The sequence below is a fragment of the Lycium barbarum genome, chromosome 1 (assembly GCF_019175385.1).
Source record: "Lycium barbarum isolate Lr01 chromosome 1, ASM1917538v2, whole genome shotgun sequence".
NCBI classification, from domain to species: Eukaryota; Viridiplantae; Streptophyta; class Magnoliopsida; order Solanales; family Solanaceae; genus Lycium; species Lycium barbarum.
The window spans coordinates 57863239-57875722 of NC_083337.1; the positions used below are offsets into that span (position 1 = coordinate 57863239).

Consider the following 12484-nt stretch of genomic DNA (forward strand, 5'->3'; position numbering starts at 1 on the left):
GGTTGTGTATGTTGTAGTATGTAGAAATGGGTGAAATTCATGAAAATATGAATGTATGTTGTGACCGTGTATATGTAGTGTGTGGCCGTGTATGTGTTGTATTGTGTAGGGATGATGACCAAATTTTATCTAGTATTTTGGTTGTTGTTGTAATGGAATCTATGATGAAAATGAAAGTTTAATGATTCTAGTTGAAGTTGTAGTGATTGGAGAGTTGTTTTAGAAGTTAATGTGATTTGAATATAGTCTTCTTGTATTTATGGAAGATAATGTTGTTAGTGTGTGAATTGTTGGTGTAGTTCATGAATTTGAAAGGAGGAAATGTGTTGTTATTGTTCTTGTTGAATTTGGAAGGTTTCGGGTGGAGTGGAATATCGATTGGATTATTTTGAATATTTTGCGGATTTTTTGAAGCGTTCTTGAATATTGTTTGAATGGTTTTGGATTAGTACTTGAATATGTGAGCAAATATGACTTGAATATAAGTGAAACGCCGTTGAAGTTTGTAGAAAGAATGTTGCTAACGTTGGAATGCGTTTTGAATTGACTGTTGGTATTGTTGTTGATAATTTGGCCGAGTTGAATTCTCGGATTTGTTGTTGTATTTTTGGCCGAGTTGAATTCTCGGGGTTGTTGTATTTACAGGGGAAATGCTGCCGAAATTTCTGTAAATAAAGTGTTGGTTTAGAATTAAACTCTTAAGTGTTTATGGCTAATGTTTGGTATGTACGAATATTGTTTTAGATTTTGCGAAGCCAAAGACTTAAGTTCGGATTAGCGTAGGAAGCGGGCAAGGTATGTACGGCTCATCCTTTCTTTCTTTTGGCATGATCCTTATGAAACGAGCTTATGACGTATATGTATGATTTCAAAGAAACTCCTATTCTTAGAGCCACTAGGATGGCTAACGTTCTTGATTTCCATAAGCTATTTCATATGATTTTGATGCGTATCCATGATGTCCGAAGATCTATTTGATATGTTTCCGAATGGCATTCGAAAGATAATTGATATGACTAAAGTTTTGATTTGCAAATGCTAGCACGTTCGATTATTCCATTGAGTCTTTGATATATTTTGATACGTACATATGGTTCCAAAAGCTCTATTTGATTTGATCCGTAACAATATCCGAAAGGTACTTGATATGATTGTTGCTTTGATTTTCCAAAAATGGCTTCTGAAACGTTCGTAGAAGGTTCTGTACTTCAAACGATCATAACTTTCTTATACTAAATCGGATTGACCCGATGACATGTTATGGCGGCCAGGAGGGCATATGATGACTTTATTCACCGAGTCTCTCACTAGAGGGCCGGGTACGGTATATGTGTATATGATATATGATATTGACATGCATGATTTATGTTTCAAAGGCAAGTGTTTTGGTATTCTGAACATTGTACTTGTTTCCTGTACTCCTTATTTCAGTTATGATCCTTTTACTGTATTTCATGCTTTACACACTCAGTACATATTCCGTACTGACGCCCTTTCTTCGGGGGGGGGGGGGGGGGGGGGGGGGCTGCGTTTCATGCCCGCAGGTGTAGATACTCGCTTTGGTAATCCGCCAGCTTAGGATTTCCTTTCTACTGTCTTGAGAGCTCCGTTGTTCCGGAGCCCAGATTTTGGTCAGACTTCTTGATATGTATGTATGTATGTATATATATGTTTTTGTCCAGGGGTACGACGGGGCCCTGTCCCGTCATATGTTACTGTTGATACTCTTAGAGGTCTGTAGACATGTCTGTGGGTTGTGTTCAGATATGGTCAGTTGTGCCTATATTGTCATTATGGATGTTCTAGCGCTGTAGCAGCCTTGCCGGCTTGCATATATTATCGTTTTGTTGTGGCAGCTTTGCCGGCTTGCATATATTATTGTTCTGTTGTGGCAGCCTTGCCGGCTTGCATATATTATTGTTCTGTTGTAGCAGCGTTGCCGGCTTGCATATATCATTGTTTCGTAGTGGCAGCCTTGTCGGCTTGCGTAATATTCTGATATGTAGTAGTAGCCTTGTCGGCTTGCGTGGAATAAAATTATATACAGTGGCAGCCTCGTCGGCTTGCGTATGTTATTACATTGTGATTGATTGAGGACCTATAGTATCAGTCCGATTATGTTTGACAGGTACATACGAGGGTCCAGCTCGGGCACTAGTGTTACGTCCCGTATTTTTATATATTGGGACAACCCGGATTTGACTATGATAATTTAAGGCCAAGACTATTCCGGGATTTGAAGTCGGGACTTTTGACCTTTAATTTTATTTTTGAGACATAAGTTATATATGAAATTGTTGGCATTGAACACTTGGGAAAAAAATTGGAACCACAATTCATAAATTTGGAATTTAAAATCTTGCACCAAAAAAAAAAGAGGCCTTGAGGCCGTGGGGTCCTTGGAATGGTCCCACACATTGTTGTGGCCAATTTTAATTGGTCCAACACATGTGTGGGCCATAAGCAAATAGAGATATTTTGTGGGATTAAAAGATGACTTTCAAGTCATCTTTCTACCATTCTACACTTAGTAAAATAAAGCCACAAGATGAAGAGCTTCTCCAAGAAGCTCACGGCTAAGCTCCATGGAAAACCAAATCCAATTCAAGCCTTCCAAAAAATAATTCCTTGGTGTAAACCCACTATATTAAGGTCCCTAAGTAACGTGGAAGCATCGTTGGAGCGATCAAGTCATTCATTTAAGAGATTGCAAACCCTAACCCATTGTGGGATTGAAGAAGAAAGGTAAGTTTTGCTCTTGTTTATGTGTTGTGAACGTTTAATTCATATTGTAGCATGTTAATATGGGTGAAAATCATGAAATATAGTATGTTGGAAGTGGGGTGTGTGATGGGTGTGTTAGCCGTGTAATGTGGGTGTGATTGTGTAAATGGGTGTTATGATTGAATTGATGAATTAATTGGTTGTAGCCTATTTGATTGTTGTAGAGTGGAGAAAAGAATAAAAATCATCGAAATATATATATGTGTAATGATAGATGAACATGGGTCATGCTATATGCCAAAGAACACACTAATGCCGCTTAGCGTTTGAATGGTTGTTGTGATGACTTCTATGTTGGAAATTAGAGTTTAATGTCCCAAAATTGATATGGTAAATGGGCGGACTGATTTGGAGAATTTTGTGCACCTAATGCAATCTTATTTATGAGAACCATCAACATATGTATATGTGTAGTGTGGACGAATGCGGGTTATATAATATGCCGAAGATCGCGTTAATATCGCTTAGTGTTTTAGTTGTCGTCGTTATGAATTCTAGTTGGAAATAAGTGTTTAATGACTTAAGAAAGATGTTGAGATTGTGTGGGCTGATTTGAGGCTCATTGTGCGTTTGATGTAATTCGTATATTTGTGAAAATGACATCGTTATATTGTGGATTGTTGATACAAATCATGGAATGAAATTGAGGAATGTGCTATAAGGGCTGTGTTTCGGCCAATTTGGAGCAAAATGTTGGGTCGTTGGAAATATTATGTGAATTGTTTAGAATGCCCTTGAATATTGTTGGAAGGGATTCGGGTTGATAATTTAATGTATGAACTATATTGTGGCTTGAATGTAAGCCGTTGAAAAGAATATTAGAAATGTTGTAAAAGAGATTTATTAATGTAATATTGCCTTTCGGATTGATTGTCGACGTTGCTAGGTTGGTTATTGTGGTTGTTGTTGTTGATTTTGAGCGAGTTAAATTCTCGGGATGGCCTATTTACAGGGGAAATGCTGCCGAATTTTCTGTAGAATTTAATGATTAGTTGGAATGAATGGCTTAAGTGCTCTTAGCTAATGTTTGGTATTCGTTGGCGTAATTGTAGACCTTGGGGAGCCCGAGGCGTAGATTGGGATTTACTTAGATTGGCTATCTTGGAGTGCGTTCGAGGTATGTAAAGCAACCTCCTTTCTTTTGGCATGCCTTAGCTTAAATAGGCTAGATTAAAGCCTTAAGGAAAATCCTATGATTTGAAATCCGAGCATGATATGATATAAATATATTCCTTGGCACTCCTATATATGATTTGATAAAAGTATGAACCTTTACGTCTTTGAAATAATCGCTTTCTGAACTTCGTATAGAAAGGTTTCACTTTAAGGATTTTCGAAATTCTTGAATGTCATTTCTTGCACATAAATGCTCGGATTACCTCAATACTTTTGTAGGAGCCTATATGGCATATGATATGTATGTTTTCTATAGGCGGGCCCGACTCGGGTAAATACCCATCCGTGGGTCCCGCGACTTTCCTTTATGAAATTCGAAAACTTTTGAAAGAATTTGTTAAGACTACTATTTCGATTTTCAAAAATGATCATTTTACTTATGTTTGAACTTATGATAATGATTTTATGCATATGACTGCTCACGACTCTATTCGTGCATTCTGTTATTCCCTTCGCCGAGTCCCGGGCCGGTTCTGTTGTCGTGCGCATTTTGATATACTCCGGAGTTATGCTGTGTTTATGGTTCACCGAGCTACTCGCAAAAGAGGGTCGGGTTCCACTTATATTTGGTGTTATGCTGTGTATGGCGTTATGTGGTGATGTGATATGTGACGGGGATACGGAGATTTGAAATCTTTCTGGTGTTATGCTGTGTTATGGCGCCATCGACGGGCGGGCGACCATATTCCTCTGTACCCTATGCATGACTTACATAATTGAAACTAAACATTTTGATATGATTGGATTTGCACTTATGTTCGGCACTTCTGTTTCGTTTATGTCTCAGGTTTGTTTTCTGTATATTCTGCTTTGCATACTCAGTACATATTTCGTACTGACCCCCTTTCTTCGGGGGCTGCGTTTCATGCCCGCAGGTACAGACGCACAGTTCGGTGATCCCCCAGTTTAGGATAACCTCTCCTGCTGTTTGGAGTGCTCTTCTCATTTCAGAGCATACACTTTTGGTATATATATTTTGTTCGCTATGTATGCATATGGTTGTTCAGGGGTACGGCGGGGTCCTGTCCCGCCATATGTTCCGTTTGGTCTGTTTAGAGGTCTGTAGACGTAATTGTGGGTGTGTGCCTACTTCTGTACAGATGTGTGTATATGTCTCTATTCGTTATGGCAGCCTTGTCGGCGTGCATTTGTATATGTGTTTTGGGCCGTTACGCCATTTGATAGCCTGGTCGGCTTTTGTTGCATTTGACAGCCTTGTCGGCTTTTGATATATTTGACAGCCTTGTCGGCTTCTGACACATTGATAGCCTTGCTGGCTTTTTGATATATGTAAATGTATATGTTGCGCTGAAATGTGTTTGATACAGTTTGGCATAGTTTGAGACGGCATACAACAGTTATAGCCATATATGCTATTTGTATGTGATTCGATATAGATAAGTACGTCAGGGTGCCCAACTAGGGCACCAGTCACGGCCCACGGGGTTGGGTCGTGACAGAAGTGGTATCAGAGCGGTTTGTCTTTGGGATGTCTACAGGCCGTGTCTGGTAGAGTCTTGTTTATCGGTATGTTGTGCACCACATCGATAAACAGGAGGCTACAGGACATTTAGGATATTACCTTTCTTTGAATCTTAGATCGTGCGATAGAGCCAGCCGTAGGAAATGAATCTCTTTTTACTAACCTTTAATTTCAGCTGGAGGACGGTATCGACGTAAGAAAATGACCGATAATATTGGAAGCTATATCGTACACAGATAGGAAATGGTACGAAAGATGTATGTCGGGGAAGCTATTTGAAGTATGATGGAAATATAAAGTTGAAGATTGAAAAGAAAATAAACAGGAAAATGTCACCGGTGCCGTTAAGTTAGGCATGTGAGGTAAATCTCGACATTTTCATACTTTTTATTGAAATTGTTAGCCCTGTGTGGCTATGATACGATGTGATATGATGATATATATACGTATATGTGTTGGCCCTGTGAGGCATGGTTGGTATTTCCTGTGTACAGGTTTTGGAATAGTAAGAAATACAGAGGAACCTCTGCCCAAATTTTTCCAGAAATATAAAGAGGGGAAATGAGATATAAGTTCTTAACATGTTTTGAAAGTCGATACCGACAGGGTAAATTCATTATGTGGGATTAAAGTTTAAGGGATACCTCCGTGTCATTCGTAAGAAGTATCATTCTTGTTTGGAAAATTTTATTTCGAGAAAGCTTATGAGAGTAGCAAATTCGTAATTTATGTAAACGGACCAGAATATGTTCCAACCACATGTTGCTTCAAAAAAGCTTATGTTGAAGGGCAAAAATGTCCAACGATTAAATTTCGATTCGTTTGGAGAATACTAAATGTACAACCGGCAGTTGGATTTAAATGGTTCGCTTACGACTTAAAAGATATATATATATGTATAAATATGGAGGTAATTATGTGGATTAAGTACTAAAGGATTTCGCGATGTTCGTCGGATTCTAGTGTTCTTTTTGCTGGTGGTTGGAGAATGCCTTACAGTAATATTTTATCAGTCTTCATCGACTAATTTGAGATGGAATTTGTGGAATGAAAACTTAAATTTGTGGGCTGCTTAAAATTATATATGTATATGCATGAGGAGAAAAATATTGAGAATTTACAGGGGGCGACACGGTGACTATATAGTCAAGAAAAGTAAAAGAATTCTCTCTAGATCGGGGTGGGACCCGCTACGAGAACGTTTTGAAGATACGTAAGACCCCGATTTGCCTTAAATTATGTGATAAAGGTTGTGCGGGGAAATTGATGCGATTATACCGGCCTTAACGCGTCTAAAATCATTAAAGTTGTAAGGTTAAGTGTGTCAGGGCCAGAGCAATTCTGGGATGGGTGACCCCCTGGGAAATGTACAAAAAAAAAATTCGCAAATATGGATATAAGAGACAAACAGAAAATTTGGAGTAACCTGAAATGAAATTAGGGTACGTGGAACGATTAGAAACTTTATAAAGGTCGCGTGGGCTGAGACGGATTAGATTAGTCAAAAAGGGAGAAAGTGCAACGCAACTCTAGAATTAGAATGAGTTTGAACAGATGATTGAAGACGCTTTGTAAAAGAAATGCTAGTGATATATATATATATATATATGCATGCATAGGACCCCCCATTTATGATTTTGCCGACCGATTGGTGAACCCTAATAGCCAGCGTTGCAATGTATAGGAGGCATTAACAGAATAGAATTTATGAGACAAAGTGAAAGGTATGGTACAGATGTTACGAGATGAACTGATATTCATTTTGCTACCGGTTGAGATTGGAAGATTCTAATACGACGATGTTTGGAAAGAAAAGAGAATATTTGAGTGGAAGGAAAGGAGATCAAAATGTTAGAAAGAGTTAACCGTAAGAAACGTAATGAAGCAAAGCTTCTAAAAGAGTCGACGGGCAAAGCACAAAATTAATTGCGAAAACGAACTGGAATGTAATAATGCAGGGCAAAAGGAAAACCTATGTCATGGAATGATGAATCATGCGAATATTAAGTAATTCGACTATCGAGAAAACAGAACGACAGATAAGGAACGGGTGTGAAGGAAGGATATAATTATTAAATGATAAATTGCTATATTAATTAAATTATTTGAGTGCCAGCTACTGGATAAGATTTTGTACTATATGATTGAGAGTTTCATCCCTTCGTGATTTTGTTAAGATCTCGTACGAAGATAATCAAGTTATAAATTATAAAGGAAAAACATGGATACGGTATAAGCACAACCCCAAAAGAGGGGGAGCGGATGAAAGCGAAGTAAGATAAGTATAAATGGAAATAATTGACACACAAGATCAAAGCGATAAAGAATTGGCCTAGGTCTTCAACATAGACCGAGATATGCAGTTTTTGGGGACTAGCCAGGTATTACAGAAAAATTTGTGAAGGACTTTGCTTCTTCTACGGCACTATTAGCGAAGCTAACTCAGAAGGCCGTGAAATTTCAGAGAACCGGTACGTGTGAATGCAGTTTCCAGTTACTGGAGGAAAAATTAATTTCAGCTCCAGTTCTAGCTCTTCTCGAGGGGCCAGCCGGGCATGTTATTTATTATGGTGCTTTTGGTATTGGGATAGATTATGAATTAGTGCCGCACAGTCAAGTTATGGCCTAAGCTCCCCGGCAGTTCAAATCGCACGAGAGAAATTATCCCATACATAATCTGGAATTAGCCGCGGCGATTCATGTCTTGGGAATGTGGCAGCATTACGTACATGGGGTCTACGCTGATATTCATACGGACCATAAGAGACCCAGTATATATTTTTTTTTAAGCAAAAGGGAGCTAGACCTGCGGCATAAATGGCTTGAATTATTGAAAGATTATAATGTCGATATTCTGTATCATCTCGGAGTATTGTTGATAGATTAATGAAATCAGCCCATTTTCTTCCAGCCAAGATTACTTATTCGGCTGAGGGTTATGACAGAGTGTATATTAATGAGATAATAAGACTTCAAGGGATTCCTATATCTATTATAACCGACTGAGGGACTCAGTTTACGGCTAACTTCTGAAGATCGTCCCAGGAAGGACTGGAGCCTCAGATGAGTCATAGCACAATATTTCATCCTCAGTCCGACGGACAGTCCGAGTGTGCTATTCAGACACCGGAAGATATGCTATGGGCCTGTGTTATCGATTTCAGAGGTTGTTGGGGTGATCATTGTCGCTAATTGAATTCGTTTATAATTAAAAAAAAATCGTTATCACTCCAATATTCGGATGGCACCATATGAAGCTTTGTACGGTAGGGAGTGCAGATTCTTTGATTGGTTGGTTTGACGTGGGTGAGATACAATTAATTGGTCCAGATGTGGTCCAGCAGGCAGTCGATAAAGTGAAACTGATTCGAGAGCGACCATTAGCGGCCCAGAGTCGACAGAAATCTTATGCTGATAAACGACGTCGGCCGATTAGAGTTTCAAATTGGCGATTGAGTATCCCTGAAAGTGTCACCTATGAAAGGTGTTACGAGATTCGGCAAGAAAGGAAAGCTCAGTCCGAGATACATTGGGCCTTATCTGATTATTCGTAAAATAGGTAAGGTGGCCTATGAACTGGATCTGCCAGCTGATTTGGGAGCGGTACACCCGGTATTTCATATTTCTATGCTTCGTAAATGTATTGGTGACTCTTCCAGAATTTTTCCTACAGATGATATATAGGTCACAGAGGAGCTATCTTATGAAGAGCAACCCATAGCCATATTGGATCGTCAGGTAAGAAAGTTGCGGAATAAAGATGTGGCTTCTGTTAAGGTGCTGTAGCAGAATAATAACCGAGAAGAAATGACTTGGGGGGGCTGAGGAGCAGATGTAGAAAAAGTATCCTCACCTATTTCCAGTACTTCAGGTAATGCAAATTCATTGTTTGATTATGTTGATTTGTGATCGATTTGTATATGATGGCTATAAAAGAAACTCCCCCGAATTTGAGTAAGATCCGTAGCATTAATTCAACATTCGAGGACGAATGTTCTTAAGGGGGGGAGGATGTTACGTCCCGTATTTTTATATATTGGGACAACCCGGATTTGACTATGATAATTTAAGGCCAAGACTATTCCGGGATTTGAAGTCGGGACTTTTGACCTTTAATTTTATTTTTGAGACATAAGTTATATATGAAATTGTTGGCATTGAACACTTGGGAAAAAAATTGGAACCACAATTCATAAATTTGGAATTTAAAATCTTGCACCAAAAAAAAAAGAGGCCTTGAGGCCGTGGGGTCCTTGGAATGGTCCCACACATTGTTGTGGCCAATTTTAATTGGTCCAACACATGTGTGGGCCATAAGCAAATAGAGATATTTTGTGGGATTAAAAGATGACTTTCAAGTCATCTTTCTACCATTCTACACTTAGTAAAATAAAGCCACAAGATGAAGAGCTTCTCCAAGAAGCTCACGGCTAAGCTCCATGGAAAACCAAATCCAATTCAAGCCTTCCAAAAAATAATTCCTTGGTGTAAACCCACTATATTAAGGTCCCTAAGTAACGTGGAAGCATCGTTGGAGCGATCAAGTCATTCATTTAAGAGATTGCAAACCCTAACCCATTGTGGGATTGAAGAAGAAAGGTAAGTTTTGCTCTTGTTTATGTGTTGTGAACGTTTAATTCATATTGTAGCATGTTAATATGGGTGAAAATCATGAAATATAGTATGTTGGAAGTGGGGTGTGTGATGGGTGTGTTAGCCGTGTAATGTGGGTGTGATTGTGTAAATGGGTGTTATGATTGAATTGATGAATTAATTGGTTGTAGCCTATTTGATTGTTGTAGAGTGGAGAAAAGAATAAAAATCATCGAAATATATATATGTGTAATGATAGATGAACATGGGTCATGCTATATGCCAAAGAACACACTAATGCCGCTTAGCGTTTGAATGGTTGTTGTGATGACTTCTATGTTGGAAATTAGAGTTTAATGTCCCAAAATTGATATGGTAAATGGGCGGACTGATTTGGAGAATTTTGTGCACCTAATGCAATCTTATTTATGAGAACCATCAACATATGTATATGTGTAGTGTGGACGAATGCGGGTTATATAATATGCCGAAGATCGCGTTAATATCGCTTAGTGTTTTAGTTGTCGTCGTTATGAATTCTAGTTGGAAATAAGTGTTTAATGACTTAAGAAAGATGTTGAGATTGTGTGGGCTGATTTGAGGCTCATTGTGCGTTTGATGTAATTCGTATATTTGTGAAAATGACATCGTTATATTGTGGATTGTTGATACAAATCATGGAATGAAATTGAGGAATGTGCTATAAGGGCTGTGTTTCGGCCAATTTGGAGCAAAATGTTGGGTCGTTGGAAATATTATGTGAATTGTTTAGAATGCCCTTGAATATTGTTGGAAGGGATTCGGGTTGATAATTTAATGTATGAACTATATTGTGGCTTGAATGTAAGCCGTTGAAAAGAATATTAGAAATGTTGTAAAAGAGATTTATTAATGTAATATTGCCTTTCGGATTGATTGTCGACGTTGCTAGGTTGGTTATTGTGGTTGTTGTTGTTGATTTTGAGCGAGTTAAATTCTCGGGATGGCCTATTTACAGGGGAAATGCTGCCGAATTTTCTGTAGAATTTAATGATTAGTTGGAATGAATGGCTTAAGTGCTCTTAGCTAATGTTTGGTATTCGTTGGCGTAATTGTAGACCTTGGGGAGCCCGAGGCGTAGATTGGGATTTACTTAGATTGGCTATCTTGGAGTGCGTTCGAGGTATGTAAAGCAACCTCCTTTCTTTTGGCATGCCTTAGCTTAAATAGGCTAGATTAAAGCCTTAAGGAAAATCCTATGATTTGAAATCCGAGCATGATATGATATAAATATATTCCTTGGCACTCCTATATATGATTTGATAAAAGTATGAACCTTTACGTCTTTGAAATAATCGCTTTCTGAACTTCGTATAGAAAGGTTTCACTTTAAGGATTTTCGAAATTCTTGAATGTCATTTCTTGCACATAAATGCTCGGATTACCTCAATACTTTTGTAGGAGCCTATATGGCATATGATATGTATGTTTTCTATAGGCGGGCCCGACTCGGGTAAATACCCATCCGTGGGTCCCGCGACTTTCCTTTATGAAATTCGAAAACTTTTGAAAGAATTTGTTAAGACTACTATTTCGATTTTCAAAAATGATCATTTTACTTATGTTTGAACTTATGATAATGATTTTATGCATATGACTGCTCACGACTCTATTCGTGCATTCTGTTATTCCCTTCGCCGAGTCCCGGGCCGGTTCTGTTGTCGTGCGCATTTTGATATACTCCGGAGTTATGCTGTGTTTATGGTTCACCGAGCTACTCGCAAAAGAGGGTCGGGTTCCACTTATATTTGGTGTTATGCTGTGTATGGCGTTATGTGGTGATGTGATATGTGACGGGGATACGGAGATTTGAAATCTTTCTGGTGTTATGCTGTGTTATGGCGCCATCGACGGGCGGGCGACCATATTCCTCTGTACCCTATGCATGACTTACATAATTGAAACTAAACATTTTGATATGATTGGATTTGCACTTATGTTCGGCACTTCTGTTTCGTTTATGTCTCAGGTTTGTTTTCTGTATATTCTGCTTTGCATACTCAGTACATATTTCGTACTGACCCCCTTTCTTCGGGGGCTGCGTTTCATGCCCGCAGGTACAGACGCACAGTTCGGTGATCCCCCAGTTTAGGATAACCTCTCCTGCTGTTTGGAGTGCTCTTCTCATTTCAGAGCATACACTTTTGGTATATATATTTTGTTCGCTATGTATGCATATGGTTGTTCAGGGGTACGGCGGGGTCCTGTCCCGCCATATGTTCCGTTTGGTCTGTTTAGAGGTCTGTAGACGTAATTGTGGGTGTGTGCCTACTTCTGTACAGATGTGTGTATATGTCTCTATTCGTTATGGCAGCCTTGTCGGCGTGCATTTGTATATGTGTTTTGGGCCGTTACGCCATTTGATAGCCTGGTCGGCTTTTGTTGCATTTGACAGCCTTGTCGGCTTTT

At 38.9% G+C, this 12484-nt stretch overlaps 2 long non-coding RNA genes across 2 annotated transcripts; both read left to right on the plus strand.

The window, feature by feature from the left end:
• Positions 1 to 2531: 2531 nt before the first annotated feature.
• Positions 2532 to 4958, plus strand: LOC132637890 (uncharacterized). Its single transcript, XR_009581584.1, has 3 exons — positions 2532 to 2745; positions 3837 to 3901; positions 4836 to 4958. It is a non-coding gene; the product is annotated as an uncharacterized LOC132637890 (long non-coding RNA).
• A 4870-nt stretch (positions 4959 to 9828) lies between these two features.
• Positions 9829 to 12255, plus strand: LOC132637942 (uncharacterized). Its single transcript, XR_009581586.1, has 3 exons — positions 9829 to 10042; positions 11134 to 11198; positions 12133 to 12255. It is a non-coding gene; the product is annotated as an uncharacterized LOC132637942 (long non-coding RNA).
• The last annotated feature ends 229 nt before the right edge of the window (positions 12256 to 12484 follow it).